Here is a 22,547-nt window from a genome sequence, read left to right on the forward strand (position 1 = left end):
TACATTAGATAGTACTTTTTGTTCTATATAACAAGTTTCCATACATTGACTTATCTTATTTCTATTATCAACTTTGCTCTATGTAACAGTCATTCTCATTGTGTATATAAAAAATGCTAAGTTCTCAAACTTCTTACAGACAGCACATGGTGGAGGTTGGGTATATTGAACCTCAATCCAGAATTCATACTCCAATATCACACCTTAACTTGCAATTAAGAGTAGTCCAATATACTGAGAGTCATATGAGCCAGAACTTGAGAGAAAATTTTGATTTATGGAAGTTTCCTTTCATTATTATCAACTTTTAGAACTCTTATTGAAACCATCCAGTAAAAATAATTTACTGTCCTTAGAAATGTGAAGGAATTATAACAAGCATTTGCCCTGAATCCATTATGCAGAAGGAAATGAACCAATATAAAGGCCTGCAAGTGCATTGTTGGTTGACTTTCCTTTCCCTTAAGGTGGGGATGGATGAAGAGAATTTTCTCACTCTCTCCCAGGTGCCAGTACTGCTTGCATGCTGAGCTGCACAGCTTTCAAAGGGCTTGCCCTGGGATATGGCTGCACTGGATTTAGAAGGAGCTTGGTCATTGAAGAGCTCTGGTAATTCTTGTATCTCACAGTGATGCAGCTGACAGCTCCTTTTGGTGGGGAAAGCTGGGGTATATTTCAAGGTGATTGTAGTTTTGTTCCTCTGGCAGCAAGCGCTGCAACCAGCTTAGCCCATTATCCTCCTCTCCCACTGGATATAAGCCTGGGGAGAAAGCTGGGACTTTTGTCAAGATAGAAGGTAAGAGATGGATAATTATTTCCCATTTGTGTTCAAGGAGAACAGCACTCTATCATAAAGTAGCTTTCAATTACTGAAATGGGATTATCTATAGATCCAGTGACTTATAAATTACTCTTTGCAAAAACCAATATTTAACATTATTACTTTAGTAATGTTATGCTTTTAATATCTCATACTTTAAGCTTTATTACACAAAACTTTGGAGATGCTGTTTAACAATCAGGGAATAAAATGCATTAACATTTTTGTATTTTTATTAGAAGATTTAAAAATACAGATGGCTGTTCTGATCAAATCGATTGAAACCTCTATTGTACAATTGTCTACATTGTAATTTTTCTCAACAACTTTCTTAAATCTCATGGGGTGGTACTGTAAAATCAATGAAAAGTAATTAGGAAATTTAAAATTCCAGATGTTGGGATTGCATTGATCTTTTCTGTTAATATTCACCCTGTGAAATACCTTTCAAAAGTACTATTATTTAATAAATGCGTTTGGGGAATACAGCTCTTTCCAAATATAATTAATCAATTAATTAGGCAAATAGGTCCTGGTATATTTAAGGGACAGGATTTTCAGTTTGTGATTCTCCAGCAAGTCAGCATGACTTTCACTCTCCTTTTCAGCAGAAATTCCAGTCAGAGATGAGCATTTCAATTTGCAGCTGACAGTTTAGGGTTAAGATATGATTCCAGGTAACAGAAGCCAATGAGAGTACACCCAGTTGATGTTTGTGACATCATCTTCCAGTCGGGAGTACATAGAACAGCTGAGGTAGCGTTCAGTTTCAGCCCCAGTGCCATTATGATGGATGTTTACATCTCTTCATTGAGAGCCAATTATCTCGCTTTTGTGTGAGGCCCAAGGATCACTCACGCTGCCAGGCTGCACACAGCACTGTTGGATCTAGCTGAACGAATTGTTTTCTCTGTCTCTGGTAAGAGCTTGTTCGGTTTTACCTTCTCTTTCGAAATAAAGGTAGATGTGTTGAACAGAGGAAATAGTGTAAGGGTCGAGCAGGATTACTATCTGGTAAGCTTTTAGTCAGAGTAATGTTTAGTATTATAAAAAGGAAGTGTGGATTTAGCAAAATGAACTGAAAAATCTTGCTTATGTGTACCTGACAAACTAATTTGCAGTACAAAATGAATGGCAGGTAATTCATCTTTTCCTTAGAAAAAGAAAAGTAACTGAGATTGCACCACTATTTTGAATGGGTTTTTAAAAAAACATATATATGTATACCACTCTGCTTTATTTCTTTATATTTTGCCATGAATAGTGAAGAGTAGAAATAGTCATGGTCAACTGAGTAGTGTTATAAATTTAAAATGAATCGAAGTTTCTAATTGTTAAACGATAGTTCTTTGGGACAGTTTTCCAAAGTTGTGGCTCTACAGGAAAAACAAAATTTATCAAGTGAGCAAAAAGCTTGAGCTTCTGAAATGAACTTGGAGTACTTTGTGTTCATATTTAACCCAGAGGAAGATAATAACAAATAATTTTAAAGAACAGTATAGGGGAATTTTTTTTCTCCTATGAAGTTATACAAAAATAGTTTGTTGCATTAACTGCTTTTGAACACATAACAGAATACTGTGTTTTGTGTATCATAGAATATTTAAATACCAAAAATAAAGCTCTACATGATTTAAATATTTGTCAATAGTGATATTTGCAGCTCAGGATCCTTGTTATATTGTAGCAAAAAAAAAAATGCATTTACAGCTGTTGAGCGACTGTGGAGATTGGTGATTGAATCTGACAGGGATCTTGAAGAATCAGATATACTAAAAGCTTTTAATTGACTAAGAATGTTCACTTGCTATTGAAAGAAGAATTCAAAAATACTTTTAACTCCTCAGATGTTGTCTGGTTTTATGGTTTAAAGTAGCAGACTATTTTATTTTACAGTTGAATGCAGTTTTGTATGAAACAAAGATACAGAAAGATGTAAATTGGTGCTGTTTAATTTAACATGCTTTTTATTTTAATAGCATCTCCTGTTCTCCTAGAGCAATAAAACTTTTGAATAATGACTTATGCATCAGATTTTGATAGGCTTATACTTTTCAGATTTATTTTCAGTCTTATTTTGACATTGAATATTTCTGCATTTGCAAACCAATAATTTTGATAATTAGAAATTAGGATTTGAGGTGCTCAAGTTGTACTTAAGGGCATCTGTATTTTCTCAGCTATGTCACACTTATGTATCTTCTACTAGCCCAGTCCTGTTTGGCAGCTCCTGACATTACTGTTGTTCGATTTGTCTCTTTCAGTCAATTCAGGTCTGAACAAACCTGAGCTTATAGAAAATGTCAAATGCATATTAATGGAATCTTAAAGAACTGAGCTTGTTGTCTCAGTCAAAAAATATATAATCAACCAAACCTCAAAAGATTACAAATACACATTTAGAGCTTTTTTTTTCCACCTTCAAGAAATTTGGGTAATGTCTGTGACTTTTAAAACCTCATAGTAGGAATCTAGAACTTTTAATAATGTAAACTCAAAGTATAGTGTTCCACTTCTCTAAACTGAAGTTGGTTTTCATTGTGTTTTTCCTTAAATACTTTAAAGTAGAATTGAAAAAATGCAGGGATATTGACTCTGTCATTTTCACAGGTGATCAATCGTGGCCAAGGGAAAAACATTTGTTTCCAAACAGAATTCTCTAAAAACCTATTTATACCATCATTTCAACAACAAAGAAAATCTTAACTTAGGCAATGAACACTCCTGACATTTAAATTTTATTTTATTGCATATAGGAGTGCTTCTGTCAGTGTTAGCCACTCTATTCACAAATGTACTGTTTTGGCAGGGTTACAATGTTAAATGGCTTAGCTATTTTTTTTTAAACAACTTTGTACAATGTTGATATGCTTGGTATCTACCTGACTAATGCATTTCATTGACAGAACGTTTTTGCTTTTTATTTTATTTACTTGAAAGAGGATATGAAGAGAATCATAGTAGTTCCCTTTGCCACAAACTCCCTAGAAAGGACTCTCAATGCAGGGTGACAGAGGTAAAAGATATGTGATACTACATGTATTGCCATACTCCCTTCCTGCTTTCTAACACAAATAGGTTCTTTGTCTGAAATAAACATTATTATTATTATTATTTTAAAGTTATTCTACACTATAAAATCTCATCTAGTTTTTTGTATGTTACAAAGTGTCCGATTTTGCTAGTCTTTAGAAAAGATAGAAAAGATGTATGGTAATAAAGAGATTCCAATTATCTCTTCTGAAGTTCTCAGTATATCCTAGATAGTGAGGGAAATGCACAATTTTCTTTTAAAAGAATTGTTCCTTAAATTATGTTCTTACATATTTCTACATAGTATTCATTTTTTGATATGCCTAAATACTTTGCTAGACTTAGTTTATTGTAAGTCCTTTAATTAGCTTCCTGTAATAATTGAATACATGATGCCATTTAGTTCTCTAGATTCTCAGTTCAAGAACTTGAATGTATCATGAATTCTGTGCTTGTTCTGACAGTGTAAAATTCTGGCCTTCTCAGCCAACTTTTTACTTAACACAAAAAATAGAGTAATTGTTATGTTGTGTTAGATGCTTTATATTAATATGTGAATGTGTGGATATTTAGGGGCATATTTTATGTGCTTAAATATAATATTTATACTTATTTCAAAGTTTAAAAGATATCTTTATAGACACCATTATTCATTTTTAAACAGTTTGTCTGTGTTAAAGTAAGTGATATTAGGCATCTAGAGTTAGAGAAACTAATAATTCATAACTTGTTCCCCAAGATCAACCAGTCAGTAAACCAGTAATGGAGGAGGTGAGATTCAGAACCTGAATTGATTGATTTGGATGCCATGAATTAATCAATCATCATTCAATCAATCACTCTCTGCCCATATATTAGTCTATCTAACTGGATATTAATTTTTTTGATTGTCCACTATGGGCCAAGTGCTCTTCTAGTTACTTGATGTGTAAAGTTGAACAATATAAAAGATCCTGCCCCTATGTATGCTGTTTTCTTCTTTCTGATAAGCTCTCATCTTTATATTATAACAAGTACAGAATTTAAGGTGTGTATGAATAAAACCAAGAACTTTCTAGGAAATGAGAAACATGCATTGATGAGACTTTTGCTTTTTTTGTTTGTTTGTTTCTGCATGTCTTTAAGATATTAGATATGTTTATTTTAAAATATATTTGTTAATAGTTTATGCTTTTTTGTAAAAATGCTTACAAATGATGTTATAACTCATTTAATTTTGAATGTAATTGCTATAATATTATAAAAATAAAATATTTTTCAGCGGATTCCAAAACCAACATCAAGTATTTTTAGGAAAAAAAAAAATCTTGTATTTATAGTGTATATGTAAGCAATCTAGTTTTGTATTTATCTTCTACTTTATAAAGTCCTCAATGGTAATAGGGAATTGAGTTTGTTTAATTTTGGTTTGGATCTAGTAGTATAACTAGGGAATGAAATATGCAGTCATTTCATCTTTTGTTTTAATTTGAAAAATACTATTGTTCAAGTTAGAGTAGTTTGTGTTTGAATAAACAAACAAAAGGCAATGTGAAGTTTAAGATCCATTTTTTTTAATAGTGAAGATTATATTGGTACTAGTTCTTAGGACAGTTGATCCAAAAGTAATATTAATACCTATCAAATTTGTTTAAAGATGTTTAGTTATTTAAGAGGAAATAAAATCTGAAATATACAACTTTCTCAGAGAAAATCAGTCTGTAAGTAGAACCTATAGGTTGAAGATAAACCATATTTTAAAGATGGTATCATTTAATTAGCCACTGTAGAGACTATCTAGAGACACACATATAAATTTGTGAAACAATTCAGAGTTACCTGCACATACTTGACTTGGCAAAAAATATTTGACTCTTGTAATATTGCATATTAATAAAACAATAGCTCTAAAATTAGTCTTTTTATTAATACCCATATAAAATGTGAAGAATGAAGGAGTAAAATTGAAATTCAATGATTAAGAGTATGAATATGATTTTTTATCTGCTTTCCATCTCAGCCCCAGAAGCCTTAACCTCGTAAGGTGCCCTTTTCAGGGGTTAATAAATTATAAAGACTTTCACTTTTTTCAGTGTCAGAGACAGAGAAGCTTGCCCACATTAGAATTGCATAAGAAGAGAACATAATCCAGAGGTATTAGCTTTGGGTGCTTTGCCAAGAAGTTTTACAAGGCAATGGGTCAGTTATTTTTACCTGGTGATAGCCTCAAATTAATTTTGATAATATTCATGATAAAAAAATATAAATCTATAAATTGAGACCAGAGTGTTTTGAATGTTAAATTCTGCTGAAAGGTGACAATTGGTTGTTTTGTTGTGATATTGATTTTAGTGGTGAGGAATTGAGCATAGTAAGAAGATTGTCTTGGCAGCACTTACCACACAAAAGTGGCTACACCCATGAGCCATTGCCTACCATAAAACCCTCAGCCATACATTGCTGCATTTGTGTCAATGTGGAAAACAGTTTTACTGAAATCGAGTATACATATGAGTGCGGCTAAGGAATCAAAAAGGAACTTAGTTAGACATTCAGTGTGGTGTGCAGCAGGATAAAGTCTGCTATGATTAACAGAGAAGCATGGTATGAAGTTAAGTTCCACAAACTTTCCTTATTTGAACTACTGAGGAAGTACAGTCTGGTTAGCACACAGTTCTGCTCTGTTGAGCAAGAAAACGGCAGGTGTTTACAAAGATACTTTTTGTTGTTTATTTGTTTGCATACCCTTGTGGTGAGAATAATGTTTTTAGCACCAGTCTATGTGAGTATAATTTCTTGTCCCACCTCTTTCGGGCCTTTGGGTCTTGGAAGGAAGGAAGGAAGGAAGGGAGGGAGGGAGGGAGGGAGGAAGGAAGGAAGGAAGGAAGGAAGGAAGGAAGGAAGGAATTTCCCTCATGTCTGCAGTGAAAATTTTGTGAACTAATCTTATGAACACTGAGAACAGAGTCTGACGTAGAGTAAATGCTCAATTAGTATTGCCTCTCTTTAGTATTTTCATTGTCATTGACTTGCTGGGTTGTGTGTGTTCTTTAATTAATTCAGAGTTCTCATTAAAGACTGATATTTGGGCTGGAATTATATCTCAGTGGTAGAGCATTTGTCTAGCATGCACAAGGCACTGGGTTTGATACCCAGCACCACACAAAAATAAATACATTAAATAAAGGTATTTTTAAAAAATAAAGACTGATATTTACCAACATGAAAACTCTGGTATATTAAAAACCCCAAAACTTTGTGATTTCAGAAGATGTTAGCAGTAGGCACAGGCTTATGACTAACTACATGTCAGATTGCTGATATGACTTTCAGTTTTAAAAGTGAAATCTGTATTTCTATAAGTGAAATACTTTTACTTTAGTAAAAAATGGATTGAATTTAGGTGTTTTTTCCTACTCTAAAATTATATGACATAGTTTTCTTCTGCACATAAAATTAAAAATGTATAATACAAATGGAAAGATTTTGTTTATCTTTTACTCAACTTCACCCTATTATTATTATTATTATTATTATTATATTTTATTCATTCTTTTTATAAGTCCACAATAGTTTGAATCCTGAATTTATAAAAGATTTTATTTGTCTGATATGTGTGTATATGTGTGTGTGTGTGTGTTTATGTGTGCTTTGCTTGTTGCTTTATTTTGTTTTAAGGGAACATTTTGCCATGCACCCAACACATTAGGAGAGATACAAATAGAAAAACATAAAATAACTCTTTCCCACAGCTCCTAAGCTTTAGAATCAAGGTGTTAATGAAAGTGTAAAGCATAAAAGAACAAGTTATTTTTTCTTTTAAAGAACTCTGATTCATTCAACAAATTATGTAAGGCTCAGATGCACAATTATTGAGTACCTACAACATTCTAACAGTGAACAAAGACCATCTCTGGTCTTAGGGTCTCATGATATGAAGCTCAACACAAAGTCTGAGGAAGAGTCCTTGCACTGTATTCTTCCCAAAGTGCTTGCAACCGAGTTTGGGAAAGAGTCCTCGAAATCAGTATTTATTCACCATTGGTGATATGGAGCAGACATTGGTCAGGGATAAAAACTATGTAATGCTAAATAACAATGTTTCAATATTGGGCTGGGATCTGCAGGAAGTTTCAGTGAAATTAACTCCCCTTCTTAGTGAATAACTCAACTCATTTACTTATTTTTCAAATTACTTTGATAATATTATATAATTGCTATTTATTACATAATTATCTGAAATGAAAAAAACAAACATTGTGTCATTGCCTTTTTGGTATAAGAATTTTTGAAGATGGTGACTCACAATAAACACAGATTCCAATAGAGGAAAATGTACTAAGCCTATTAGAGCAGAGAATAATACTAAATAGGTTCACAACTGTCTCGTAAGATTCTCTCCACAAATTTTATTCTGTTTGCTTATACCATAATTGGGAACTTCCAATATAGAAAAATAGATGGCATATAGAGAAATGGGAGTTAGTGGTATTGTATGAAGAAAATGAGTGATGGGTTCCAGATGTAGCTCAATGGTAGAACAGTTGCTTAACATGCACAAGGCCCTCTGTTTAATCCTCAGTATCACAGAGGGGGGGAAACAAAAGGATGCTTCACAGGTTACTAGAAACAGTAAAACAGGTCATCCTACGAAAGGCAAGTTAGCTGTCTATCTACTTCCAGGGGAGCTGCTTGTTTAGACCTTTGCTATCAACTTTCAGAATCATATTACAGGAAGGACTTCAAGTGATAACTTTAGAATGGCTCGGAGGGCAGGAAAGGGGAAAAACTGTGAAGCATTAGGTTGGTGGAGTTCCAGGAAGGCAAAGATAGGCAGGCAAGTGAATAACTCAACTCATGAAAAAAATATTCCAAAAAAATTCACTTGAGACAGTTTTGGTACTGTTTTGCATCATTGTTACCAAAATACTCTATAAGAACAAATTTCATTAGGAAAAGTTTATGTGGGGCTCACTGATTCAGAGATCTAAGTCATTAAATGGCTGATTCCAAGCTCTGGGACCATCATACTGGGGAGCACCAGGCAGAGGAAACCTGCACAGCCTGGCAGGGTCAGGAAGCAGAGAGTGGGTGGAGGAACAGGGAAGATGCACACTTATGGGGAAGGCCCAAAGTGACTTGCTGCCTCCAGCCATACCCCACCTGTACACAGTTACCACACAGTCAGTCCATTCAAACTGGGATGGACTGGTTAGATTACAGCTCTCATAAACCAATCATTTTACTTCTGAATATTGTTGCTTTAACAGGAGCATTTGGGGGATACCTCAAGTCCAAACCATAACAAGTACCTAATCATAATGAATATTTTATCATGTTGCCGTCAACAATTCTCCCTAATTCTTTGTTGAAGACACATAGCCTAGAAAACGGGTTTATCAGATGTTTGTTAAATGAATGTCTGCCTAAGGAAGGGAAGAGAGCAGAGGAAGGAAAATGCTTTTTGAGATGCCCTTTAAAGAACCAACATGATATATCTGGCAGGTATTGGATATAAACTGTTGATGTGGCTATGTGACTGAAGTCTATCAACTAAAAAAGGAGCTTTAAGAAAGTCTATTATTTAGAAGTTGTGAAGTGGAGAAAGAGCAAAGAAAGACTCAAAAGGAGAGAGAGCTAAATCTAAACTATCAGAGCTTCAAGTTACAAAGAAATGACTATGCTGAGTGTCCAAATCCATTCAATCTTCTATGCAGAAGATAACTGAACATTTGAACTTGACCCTCCTTTACCTTCCTCCTCTTTAGGCTTTTCTGGCAAACCTGGTGGGTTTAACAAGACCCAACATGGTAGTATGTATGTTTAAGCAGCATTCTGTATGTTCAAGCAGCATTCACAGTTTATCTTATCTCTCTTTTTTCTATTTCACCATAGGCTTAGCTGTGTCATTCCCTCTGGTTAGCAGATTCCTCTGAATTTTCTTTACCTAACTACCTCTAAGTCAGCCTTCAGATCTCTGTTTAAAAAAGTGCCAAGAATGTGCAGATACCTTAGGAAGTAAAGACAAAAGACACCTTAAAGAAATCATCTTCAACTTTCCTTCCATTGTCAAATCCCCCCATGATAAGCTTTTAAAACAAGAGTTAACACTTCTAAAAGTTTCAATTGGAGGGTTTTGTTGTTGTTGTTTGATTAACTCATTAATGACAGTTTTCTTCATTAGACTATATTCTTTATGAAAGTAATAACAGGATCCATTTTAAATCACCATTGAACCCCAGGCCTTTTATATGACAAATTAGGATAAGGAGATCAGCTAAATAGACATAGGCATGTAAATTCATAATGTAGGCAACCAGAAATCTGCAAAAAGTGTTTTTGCACCCGGGAAAAACAAAGCTAGTAAGATGCTAGTGAATATTAATCATAGAAAAGGAAATGGAATGAACTTTCTTAGAGTATTAATAAATCAGTTTCTCATCTCAGCAGCTTTCTTCCCAACAGTATGATGACTACATAACCAATTATATTTCATAAGGATCTAAGTAAGATTAATGATTGTACACTGCATTTATGTGCAGAATAGAAAAAAAATCTATCAATATCTATTTGTAAACTCTGTTATAAATATAATAGTGATAATTTGGGACACACAGATGGTTGAAGTATGAAGAGATAAAGACTCTGCATAGAAAGTGAGTGTTGTGTGTATTAGAAACTGTACCAGGAGATCGTCACTTCCACCAAAGTAGAAGTGACACTATTGAAATTGGAGAGTATAAATGAGAATGTGGTGGCCAATCATATAAAAGGCAGCAGAAAGGCTCAAAATGTAAGAACTAAGAAAACTACACTTTAAATTGAATGGAAGGTCACTGGTGGTCTTAAAAAAAAGTAGTTTGAGATGCTAGACAGCTAGGAGTCCAGCAAGAAATTGATAGTTAGGAATTGAAGTCATGTTCAAGCAATTTAGACCTGAAAAGGAATAAAGACCTGCTAGACAGAACTGTCAAATAATGACTCCTTCAGAGATGGAAAAAGTTTATTTGGAGGGGAAATGTGTGGAAAAGTAACATTTAGTTTTGTTGATTGGTCTTCATAACTTATACAAAACAAATATGTAGCATTTTTTTTTTAAATTAAAGATCTAGTTGTGTTTAATGACTTCATCACAGTTAGTAAAAGACATTTTACCCCCAAATAGAGAAAATTGTGAGGGATATTTACTTTATTCTGAAGAAATTGTTTCTGTTTCAGTACCATCCTAAACCACTTACTTCTAAACACATTTAGAGTTGAGAAGTAATTCTTTTCTTTATAAACAGATGAACAAATGAACCTCTTCACATTAACTTGGACAGTCCAGAAAGACACACAGCATTCTAAAATGCAATGATGCAAGAAGAATATTTGTGACTTTATAAATAGAAGACTTCCCTTACCTTAAGAGATTGGAGAAATTAACCAAAAATGAAAGAACTATGTGAGATAGGCACAATGAATATGTGTTTATATAAAAATTATCTATTTACCTTTACCTATGCAAAGATCTATATATAGTGATAGATGATTATGTTTTACAAGTTGATTATACATTGAAATATTTATTCTCATAGCTTTATGATGATTGTAGAATAATTGTTAAAAGATTTCTGAGTTGCTTACGAAATAAACACTTTAGTTAATTTGTTTGTTCTTGTTTCAGGGAAAGGCACATCTCTGAACCATCTGGACAGGAGAGAAATTATATCTCCCTTATTTCCAAAGTAGCCTGAAAAACAAAATAACAGGATTTGGTATTAACCATAGCAGCTGACATAGAAGAAGGAAGGGGACACACCATGGATTCAGAGAAAGTGAGGTCACAAAGAAGTTTTGAAATTACTAGAGTAAGCCACAGTGTTACCTGGGAAAAATCATAGCCATCTCCATTTGACCAAGATGTCTTCCTCAGCAGTGTTTCATAGTCAGGCTAGATGAGGATAACTAGACCCCAGATACCAGACAAAGGTACAGAGCAGAAAAAAGCAATTTGAAAATACCCATGGGGGTTAGGGATATGGCTCACTGGTACAGTGCTTGACTGGCAAGCCTGAGAACTTGGGTTTGATCCAAATCACTGAAGAAAAAAACAAAAGAAGAAAAAGAAGAGATTGAGTGAAAATACCCTTGAGGCTAAAACATAAAAAAGTCCGACACCTGACACCTGAGTTCTGATAAGAGAGATCTAGGCAAGGGAACTAAACTCAATAGCAGCACTCATTTCCAGGCACCTAAATCTAGAAACCTGGCATGCTATCCAGGGACCACATAATGAGGATCCAGTTATTACCAAGAACTGAAGGACTAGATAGAGATTCTGAAGTGAGATATGCACAGAACCTGGGATAGACTGGGACCTATAGGTTGAGTTAGTAGCTATCTTGGTAAATGATATCTGAAACCCCAAGATTTGGTGTATTTGATTTACAGACTGAGGCCTTATAGTGGAGGCTCAGAGTATGGGTTTTAGAGCCAACTAGCCTGATAATACTATGCTTCAGTCTTGCTGTTTCTGGAATTCACTTTGGATGATGGTACATGTTCCTTCTTCTTGGAGTGGGCTATGTCAATATCTTTTCATCCAGCTAGGTCTCCCCTTCTAGGAGGTCACATATCATTTCTAGTGGGGTTTGGAGATTACTTCCCAAGATGAAGTATCCTTCTTTTGTGCTCAGAGAGCTCTCATACTTCCCTATTATGCATTTTAATTGTCTGTTTCCTTTTGTGTGTCTCCTATTGTACTCTAAGCTCTGTATATTTGGGGGAAAAATCTAATAAAAGTTGTACCCACTGCTATATCAGCAATGCTAGCACAGACCAGAAGCTCAGTAAATGTAAATGAATGTATGATGAAAGATCCCAGATTTAGATCCTTGAAGGAAACCATAATCTGGAAGGATTTGTCTATTCTAGCTTAATTTGGGGGCTGGTAATTGTATAGCCATACTATAAAGTTTGAGGTGAACAGTTAAATCCTTTTCAGAAAGTGGCAGTGAAACCTACCCCTCTACTAATCTATATCTGCTTTCCTGTCTCAGTGGTGTTGCTAGGAAAAGCTTTCACCTTGAGAGTGCCTTGCACACTCCCATGCTGCTCTGGCAGCCACCATCTTTCCTTATCTAGTTGGTGTAGATTGCCTGGAGACTAGTCCACAGCACTATCGAACAAAAGAAAGTGTTCCAGAAGCACAGTATATGTGCTCTTGCTTGCTCACATGCAGGCAAGTGAGCTATTCAGCTCTTTGTTGCTGTGACCAAAATACATAAGAACAATTTAGAAAAGGAAAGATTTGTCTCATGATTTCAGCGGATTCAGTCCTTGGTCTGCTGGCTCCCAGGCAGAAATATTATGGCAGAAGGGCATGGCAGAGGAAACCAGATCAGCTCAGGATACCTGAAAAACAGAGAGAAGAATAAAGAGAAGGGAGAAGATAAACCCTTCTGGAACATTCCCTCAGTGACCGACTTCTTCCAACAAGCTCCATCTCCTAGTAGTTCATTCTGCAATGGACTAATGTATTTGATGGACTAATCCACTGATATAGTCAGGGCCCTCATGATCCAATCATTGCCTAAAAGTCCCACCTCTGAATATCACTGCATTGGGGACCATACTGTCAACACCTGAGCTTTTGAGGGATATTCTAGAACCAATCCTTAACAACATGTTTTATTAAAGATGATGAGAATTTCCATAAGCTCTTATCTTACATTTATTTTTATCCTAATTCACTTTGTTTTGTGAAAATAATGGTAAAAAAATTCATCATCAACATTACCTGCTAGAATGAGGTTGGGGGTTTAAAAGCTACAAAGAAACTGAAGAGATAGAATTAATTCATAAGAAGAGGTTGGATTGTGGCCATTATTTTATGTTCCCAGATTATTATTACTGCAAAGAGAATGTTATTGCATTTATATTGCTGTGTAACAAATGACTACAAACTTAAATGCTTAAAACAGACATTGATAATCTTGGTTACAGTGGGTCAGTGATACAGGCATAATTTTGGTATGTCTGTGATTCAGACTTTCAAGAGACTGTAATAAAATTGTCTGAGTCTGTGTTCCTCTCTGGAGTCTGAAATTCTTTCAGACTTTGGTGGTTGTATTCCTTATGGCTGTGGAACTGGGTTCCCTGTTTCCTGCTGGCTGTCAACTGACGGATTTCCGCAGCACATGTATGCTGCCTTAGTTCCCTGCCTGGAGGCTCCTTCATGGTCCTTCTGATAACATGGCAGCTTACTTTTTAAAAGCAAGCAGGACACTGTCTAGCTCAAGTCTGCCTCGGTGGAGTCTTAGGTAACATAATAGAATCATAGGAGTAATATCTCAAAACATTTTCTATAGGCTAATCTACAAGCTATAAGTAAGTCACAGGTTCTGCCCACACTCAATGAGAAGGAATAGACAAGAGTATGCTTCCGTGGGGGTCGCCTTAAGGTATGTCTACCACAGAAAGCAATTGCAGGATATTCTCAGAAATATCTACATGACCATCAGCTGCCACTGCCAAACCATTTCTTAGATACTGTAAATCTTTCTGGACTTGCAAGTGACAGAACACACACCATTTTGCTTGAGAAAAATGAATGAGTCACCAAGGGGAAGTGATATTGGAGGCCAGAGAAGAGGATCCGTGTGCTCAACTAAGAAAAATCTATAGCTTATTGTATGTTTGTAAGATGGGTTGTAGTGTTGGACACTGAGTAGATAATTTGGAATGGGTATGTTTTGGATTAGGGATACCTATTACCCTGTCATCAAGATAGTGACATTGCTGATATCACAGGAAGCCACTACTGTTGTGTGTCTATCACATAAGGCAAAACTTCAAAAAGTTCACCTGTTTCTGGGCTCTGTTAGTGATTAGTTTGTTCCCTTTCCTGTATTATTTAAAGCTCTGAGGGCCCAGCTGAGACATTAAAACGGTAGCAGGTATATGTTTTATGGGGTGTGAGTGAATATAGGTGGGGAGTGGGGGTAACTGAATTTTACCTATTATATATGGATTAGGGTGCATAGAATAGCTAATTTTTCAGCAGCACCTCTTCCCAAGTTTCCTCCACTTTTATCTTTCATATATACCTCAAAACCCTATTATTTTATTCTAATGTATGATCCTAGACAATCAAACCAAAAAAATCTCTTGAAACATCTAGCCCAAAGTCAATGTGTCCAGATAAACAGAAACTAGAAGATAAAAATGTACATAATACAGTGTGGAAATTCAATGGAAGAAATAACATAGATGTAATGTAAGGTTCCAGGGCGGTTCTCACGTCTGAGAGGACCACCAAGGCTTTACTCCATCACTAAAATAAGAGAAATAAAGTAGATTCAAGTGCAAGACAGATTGAACCAGAACCAGTACCTGTGTTTTCTATGCTAGCCTTCTAGTCAGAAAGCTAGGAGAAAGGACTGTCTGTTCCTTTGTCTGTCTTGTAGGTTTCCACAACTGGAGATATTTTTTCACATATATTCTGGAGTTGGACTGAGTGTTTGCATTGCTCTGACCAACCTTGGTTGGTAATCTGTTTATAGCCAGAAACGGAACTTGACCATGTTTGTCAGGTTTTCATTGCCATGACAAAATGCCTGAGAAAATTAACATAAAAAGGGAAAAGGTTTATTTTGGGTACTGGTTTCAGAGGTTTCAGTACATGGTCAGTTGGCTTTGTTGTTTGGGGGCTTGTGGGGAGATAGAACATCAAGGTGAGGAGCATGTGGTAGAGTAAGTTGCTTACCTCATAGCAGCTGGGAAGCAGAGAGAAAGAAAGAAAGGGCTAGTATCAAAATATCACCTCAAGACCATGCCCCCAGTGATCTAAATTCCTTCCACCAGGCCCACTTCCTAGAGGTCACTGGCTGGTGACACAAAGTCTGAACCATACTACTGGTCTACCTGGTGCCAAGGCCCTAGAAGAGAACTCAAATATAACTCCAAACCCTTAAATATTTTCTCTGAAGTTTAAGCAGAGTGGAAGGACCAGCGAAAGGGAGACATCTGGGCAATTTGATGTAATAGAAAAAATGGGGGTTGGTGGCATAGTGAGGATAACTCTTGAGACACAGGGAGTCCCCACGAGATAAACATGAGTAGTCTCCTCCATCCCCTCTCCTTTCCAATCTTAGATGATGTGAAAGTTGGGTTGGCAAAGCAGGTTCAGGCAAGGCTCAGGAAGAATGGTATCATTGACCAACCCAGATGGCTAGTCAGCTGAAGCCAAAAGCTGCAGTATTGTCAGCTGAGACTGCAGTGGCATGTGGCTAAGCACCTGCAGTCAGGTCTGCAGCATATTTATATGACATTTACCTGGTACTTTATGAAGTATTCCTACATAGAAGAAGCATGGAGGGAACCATGGCCAGAAAGGATTGTCTGTTCAATGACCACTGCAGCAACCTTTGCTGACACCTGCTAACATTTCCTCCTACACAGGAGAAATCTGTCCAAAGCTGAGCCCTCCTACACCTTCAAAACTGGACCCATGATCCAATCTGGGAAAGTGTCAGAACCAAGATTATCAAATACTGTAATTAATTATAAGCTATTGGACAAAACAGCAATACTTGAGACCATATCAATAATAAATAGAAAGGTGTGACAGAAGAGATGGTCCTTTTGTACATTAATATTCAGCCAAATGATAAATGTAAAGATACAGCGAGAGTTGGAAAATTTTCATTTTGTTTCCAAATAGTAAACATTGTATCAGGAAATGTGTTTCTTGTAGTGAGTACAAGAGACTACTTATCAGTTGCAAGAGAAAACAAAACAAAAGTCATAGTGGACAATCAGGCAATGGGTAATTTCATTTTCAAAATTAGTATCATCAGTGAGAGTCGAGTAGATAATAGGTGTCCCAGATTTCCTTCCCAGAGAACAAAATAACCTACATATTTTTGAGGGTTTTTTTTGTTTTGTTTTGTTTTGTTTTTTGCAGGTGGGGGGTGGTGGCTGGAATGTATTATCTAAAACTGACCATGAAGAATCACCAGGCAAAACCCCAAATGAGGAACATTCTATTAGAAAGAGAGCATAAGAGATTGTATTCTTCAAAAGTATCAATGACATAAAAAATGAGAAAGTTATCAATGCCATCACAGAAGTTTTCTCATATGATTTCAGTTTTTTTTAAAGGAGGCTAAGTGAACAAATGAACTCAATGCCTGATCCCAGACTTACTCCTATACAGGAGGAAGATAATTTCTCTAAAGAATATTTTTGGTCAATGAAGCAAAGTTAGAATGTAGACATATATTATTTTATTTTCAAGCATTATATCAATATTCAATTTACTGCAGTAGAAAATTTTACCATGGCTATATAAAAGAAAAACTTTACTCTTGGGAAATAAAAATCAAAATATTTAGTAATAAAAGTTTACAAAACTTCTCAAATGAGTCAGGAGAAGATGAGTCAGGGAGAAATGAAAGAAATAATAAAGAAATAGGGTAAAATATTAAAAAGTGCTGATTCTGAATCTAGGTTAAGCATATATGGATTTTTTTTACTATTATTTTACTGCTTTTTTTGGTAAATTAGAAATCATTTCCAAGTGAAGAACTTATAAAGGATCATCCCATTAATATTGTTGTTTTAAAAAGTAGTTCAGTATATGTCCATTGCTCTCAGTGGTAAAAAACATAAATATACCAGAAAAAGGACACACATGCTTATTGATATGTATGAAAGTGTCTGGAAAGATACATATGATGAGAAAAATTTATAGGCATAGGCCTCAGGGTCAGAGAATGTATATCTGAGTGGCAGAGAGACCTATTTTTCACTGTGTACACTTTTGTGATGTTTGAATTACAAAACACATAAGTATGTCCTTTTAAAATGAAAAACAAAGAGGGCTTAATTGAGATCAATTTAATGAATATTTATTAATTGCTTCCTATGCATTACCATAAGGATAAGAATGTAATTTAAAAATTGTGTTTTGAATGTCCTGTCTTCAAGGAGCTCTTGTCCTACTTAGGGAGAGAAGAGTAAGATATTTAATCAATGAAGAAACGTTAAAAAAAATACCCTAGATATTGTTATTGAAATGAAATAAAAACAAAAGAAGTATAAAACTTTAGTTGTGCATCTGGTTCACCTAGTGATATAACTTCCAATCTCCTAAAGCCTTTTACTTTGCTTTTCTCATTTGATAAGAGGGGCAATGAAATTTTCTCCACTGCTTCTTACATGAGTGTTCTAAAGATGATTAATAAGATCATTTTTATGGAGATTCCTGAACTTTACTTGGAAAGAATACTAAGTAAATACAAAAAGATAATCATATTACTAATGTCAGTTGTAAAACATAGTTCTTTCATACACATTCATTCAAGTGTCAGTAGAGGGAGGGGTGAGAGAGAGAGAGAGAGAAACCTTGAATTAATTTAAGGTTTTCCCTGGCCCTTGAAAAATTTCTGTGTAATTTGGCATTTTACAGCAAATTTAGTCTGCTCCTTCCTCTGTAGGGTCCGTGAAGAAAAATCTTCTTGTTATCAAGTCCAGATTTATGGAGACATCCAAAAAATGTGAGGACTTTGGGACTGTTACTTTGCAGTCACTCTACTGAGACTGAATCAAGGTTTGCCGTGGTCTCTGCTGACTCTTCCTGGAGCATGTCCAGCTTCAATAATGCAGTTCCTGTGGAACATTTCCTAAAGGAAAAAGACACAAACACTAGCAGAACACCACTCTATAAAAAACAAACAAAGTTAAAAGATTGTGCACAGAAAGGATGGTAAGGGTCCAACTTTAAGATCACAAAAGCAATAAATTCCAAGTTTGAGGTTAAAATATGGTTATTAGTATTTCCCATGCTACCATATATTACAGTTTTTATTGAACACTTTCTAATGTTGTTTTGATGGATAACCCCAGAACCCATGACATGTACTAGAAATGAAAATTTTCGGGCTTTAATGTTAATACTATGAGTTTGTATAATGCTTGACCTGTTTTCAAAGGCTTTTCTGCATTCATCATCTCATTTGGGAGCCTTAGCAGCTTGTTCTATGTCCTTTTCGTTAAATCACATCCCCCCTCCAGTAACTTTTTGTGACTGAAAAGTACACCTTAATTATAACCATAAATAATTCCATGTTTTACTGTTATGCTGGATGAAATATCGATTATTGAGTAAAAAAGGCTTAATAATTTGAAGATGACATATAATACAAGTTTAGAACTGCTGTGAAGCTAGTTGTACGCTGTCCATGTTTTCCAGCACATTAGTGCTGTCTCTTCAGTTAACAGCTTTGTAACTACTGACCCTGAAACCATGCAAGCTGAATTCAAATAAATTCTATAACTATATAGAAGTACATGCCCATATGCGCACAGGAATGCACTTTTTTATCATGTTTTGGTAAATCTGAAGATTGCAATAGAAAGGATCAGATATTGTGGAATAATAAATAAAATTATGAAGCTATATGATAATAGAACACATTAGGACTCAAAACAAGTCAGTACTTTTAGTTATGCATCATTCCTTGCAAACAGCTCAAAGAATCTTCTTTGTGTTCAGGCCTTTATATTATTTCACTGTTATAATGTACTCGCAGAAAATATGCCTTGCTAGTTTTAATATTTAGGATTTGCCAATTTCTTCCTAGGAACTTTATTGGAAAGGGAAAGACCCTAAAGTATTTTGATACTAACTTCCTAATTTTATTATGGGTTCACATAATTTCTCAATAAGAGACAAGATTAGACTGCTAGTCAATCATTTTATTAATTTTTGAAAAGTATTGAATTCATAGTGATGAATAAAATTGACCTAAATTTTACAAAATAATTCTATATATTTCAAATAAATTTACAACTTCAACATACATATTTTAAGCTACTTCTACAAAATGCCAAGCCCACGGGATATACATAAATAAAATAGTCTTCAGTGCAAACATTTATTGATAGGAAATGAAAAGTCACATTTCTTATGCAACATATGCAGTTCACTTACTTTCTCTGAGATTCCTCAAAAACTAAGTTAAATAATTCTGTTGTTAGGGACTTCACAGTCCCAAATAATATGACTGGATACTTGTCATGTTTCTAATACAAGCTAACATTCCTCAGATGTTTGTGAACCAGATACTGGTTGTTCTAAGGACTTAGTGATAGTACATCACTCTTCATTTCCTATGAAGTAGCTATCTTTCCCGAACTTAGGCTGACTTCACAGTGCAGTTTCACCTCTTTAAAAGGTTACTAAGGATGCTCAGTGGTGTTGTGGTCTTTCACGTGTGTGAACTGAGCTACATCATCCCCAGCCCTTTTTACTTTTTAGTTATTGCTATTGCTAAATTGCTTGTGGTCTAAGTTGCTGAGGCTGCCCTTGAACTTGTGATCCTCCCAAATCATGGGATTACAGACATGTGCCACCATGCGTGGCTGAGGTGTCCTCTATTCTATCTTCCTTGATATAATAGCACTGATTCTTATCAAAACATTTTTTATTATTATACTGTGAGCCTTAAAGAACCTAAAACAGGACAGATTTTTCCCCTAATATATAACATTTTGTACTACTTTACCATTTCTCTTAATTTCCACAGAGATATGAATAAAGAGAAGATGTACAATTGACTGACACAATAGCTTTGGTGTACTCATCAAGTCTGATGAAAGAAAAAGTTTCAATTTGCCATTTAAAAAACCTTTATGAATGAGATATTACTTATCATTTTAGTACAACATAATATCACAAGTATAGCTAATATCTATATGTGTTTAGAAAGTTCTAGGCACTGTGGTAGGCTCTGTACATTTCCCCTGTCACTCCCCAAAACAATGTAAAGAAATGCAAATAATTTTTTTATCGGAATTTTATTTGTAAGGAAATCTAGGGTTGTTTGGATAGTCACAGTGCTAGTGAGTGATAGGTAAGGAAACAAACATCAAGTAGTTTATCTCCAGAACTTTTATCCATTTTTTTAAATTAAATGGACAAATTGCCTTTTGGTTCATCTGTGTGTGTGTATTTGTAAGTGTTTACACATGGAGTGTGTTTCTATTTTCTACCTACTTATGTTTATACTAAACTGTTTTTCCATACCTTGTGTTTTTCTTCTCTCTAACTTTCTGAATATATAATTTTTTAAAAGTCTAGGCTAATTGAATACACTATATTTATCTTGTTAAAAATAAAGTCTTTGCCAAGTGCACAAACATGGCTGAAGTTACTTAAATTCATTATTTACCAAGAAAACTATAGTGAGTGACTTTGCTTTTTGGACTCCTGATTGCAGAATACTTTTTGCTGTTATTAAACTATTTCTGTTAATTTCTGACAATCAACTTTTATGTTCTTTCAAGTTAAAACTGAAATGATTCTTGAATCATTTAACCAGGATATTTTCTTACAGTTGCACTGTTTTAACTGAACATCTAAGAGCTCCCCAATTCCTATTTCCATCCATGTTATTTGTATGATTTTTAAGAAGGAAATGCACCCTGCTTAGGGCTTCAGAACCTAACTAGTGGCAACCTCCAGGCCTTTAGTTTTGAATTGGTGGTGATGGTTAACTCCTTGACATCCATTTTTTATATCCCTCATCTTTAATTTATGCCAGTTATTATAATCCCGTCTCCTTTGCCAACAACTGAGAGGTGGAATGGGACTTAAAAAAGGATAATCTGAAACCTCCTGGATTGAAGGTGGAAATGATGAGATTTTTTTTTCCTACAATGAAGATAGAGGTGAAATCCCTTTTGTGGCTCTGCTGCAGATTTCTTGCCAGCTTTAAGTAGCCAATTAGCATAGGGAGGCTTGAGAACTGGAAAGAATCCAGGGCTTTGATGATTTTATGGAGCTACTATACCAATCAAGCCTGAAGATACCCTATCTTCACTACACCAGGATGTTAAAAGTTACTGATGATGATGATGTGACCTGAACAGAGATTATAATGTGAGAAAGAAAAAAAATAAAGTAGATGAGTTTGAGCAAGTCGAGTCAAAAGAATATGCATTGTTTACAGGGGAACACTGCCATGGGAATCATAAGATATAAGTGAACTTGCTCATTTATGGATAGTTCATCCATAGAACTGTTTGGACGATTTCCACAATTGAAGAAAAGAGTTGTGTTTTGTTTGTTTCCTTATTTATTTTCAGAAGAAAAGAGCTAAGGACAAATATTTTTAATACATCAATATTTAAGAAGAGGCAAAAAAACTGATAGGTTAACAAAAAACAAAGAGAATAAGTTAAGAGTATTTCATGAAATTGGAAGTTGGTACCATTTTATGTGTGAGGAAAAAAAATAGAAATGTCCATTGGTTTTAGCAAAAAGGAGGTCATTGGTGACCTTGGGAATAGTAGTTCCAGTGGGATAGTGTGGGATGAATACAAATTAGAGTGGGTTTAGGAATGAATTAGAGGTAAATTAGGGGAGACAAAACTCAAACTAATGTGAAGGGAAAAGGGAGGTCATTAAGTAGAGGAGGCAACTGGTGTCGGCCAAGAGCTCCACACTGATGTATGAGTTGTCAAGAATTCTGTCTAGGTACCCAGGAACTGTCAGTACAAACAGGGACTTATGCTTGCAAATACTGTTTACCAGACTCAGATTGGTGCCTATTTTGCATTTAGAATGATACTCAAACCACAACAGCATGCTGACTCAGCAGAGTGATTCATTCTTGATGGAGAGTTTCTCTCAAGTGTGCATACAAAGTGCAATGTTAGGCATACA

The 22,547-nt window shown here is 35.1% G+C and overlaps 1 protein-coding gene across 3 annotated transcripts in view; it reads left to right on the forward strand.

Annotated features, from left to right (window-relative positions):
• The window catches only part of Mgat4c (MGAT4 family member C), a 794,840-nt gene that overhangs the window by 526,751 nt on the left and 245,542 nt on the right, over positions 1-22,547 (forward strand). The window contains exon 1 of one of the 3 annotated variants that reach the window (XM_046419365.2): positions 457-1,739. The exons of the other annotated variants lie outside the window; for them this stretch is intronic. The gene's annotated coding sequence lies outside the window, so the exon portion shown is untranslated. Of the gene's footprint in view, positions 1-456; positions 1,740-22,547 lie in introns of those variants that run through there. 3 annotated transcript variants of the gene reach the window in all.

This window comes from Marmota monax, unplaced genomic scaffold (assembly GCF_021218885.2).
Source record: "Marmota monax isolate L192 unplaced genomic scaffold, Marmota_monax_Labrador192_F-V1.1 WCK01_AAM20220418_F8-fsc00036, whole genome shotgun sequence".
NCBI classification, from domain to species: domain Eukaryota; kingdom Metazoa; phylum Chordata; class Mammalia; order Rodentia; family Sciuridae; genus Marmota; species Marmota monax.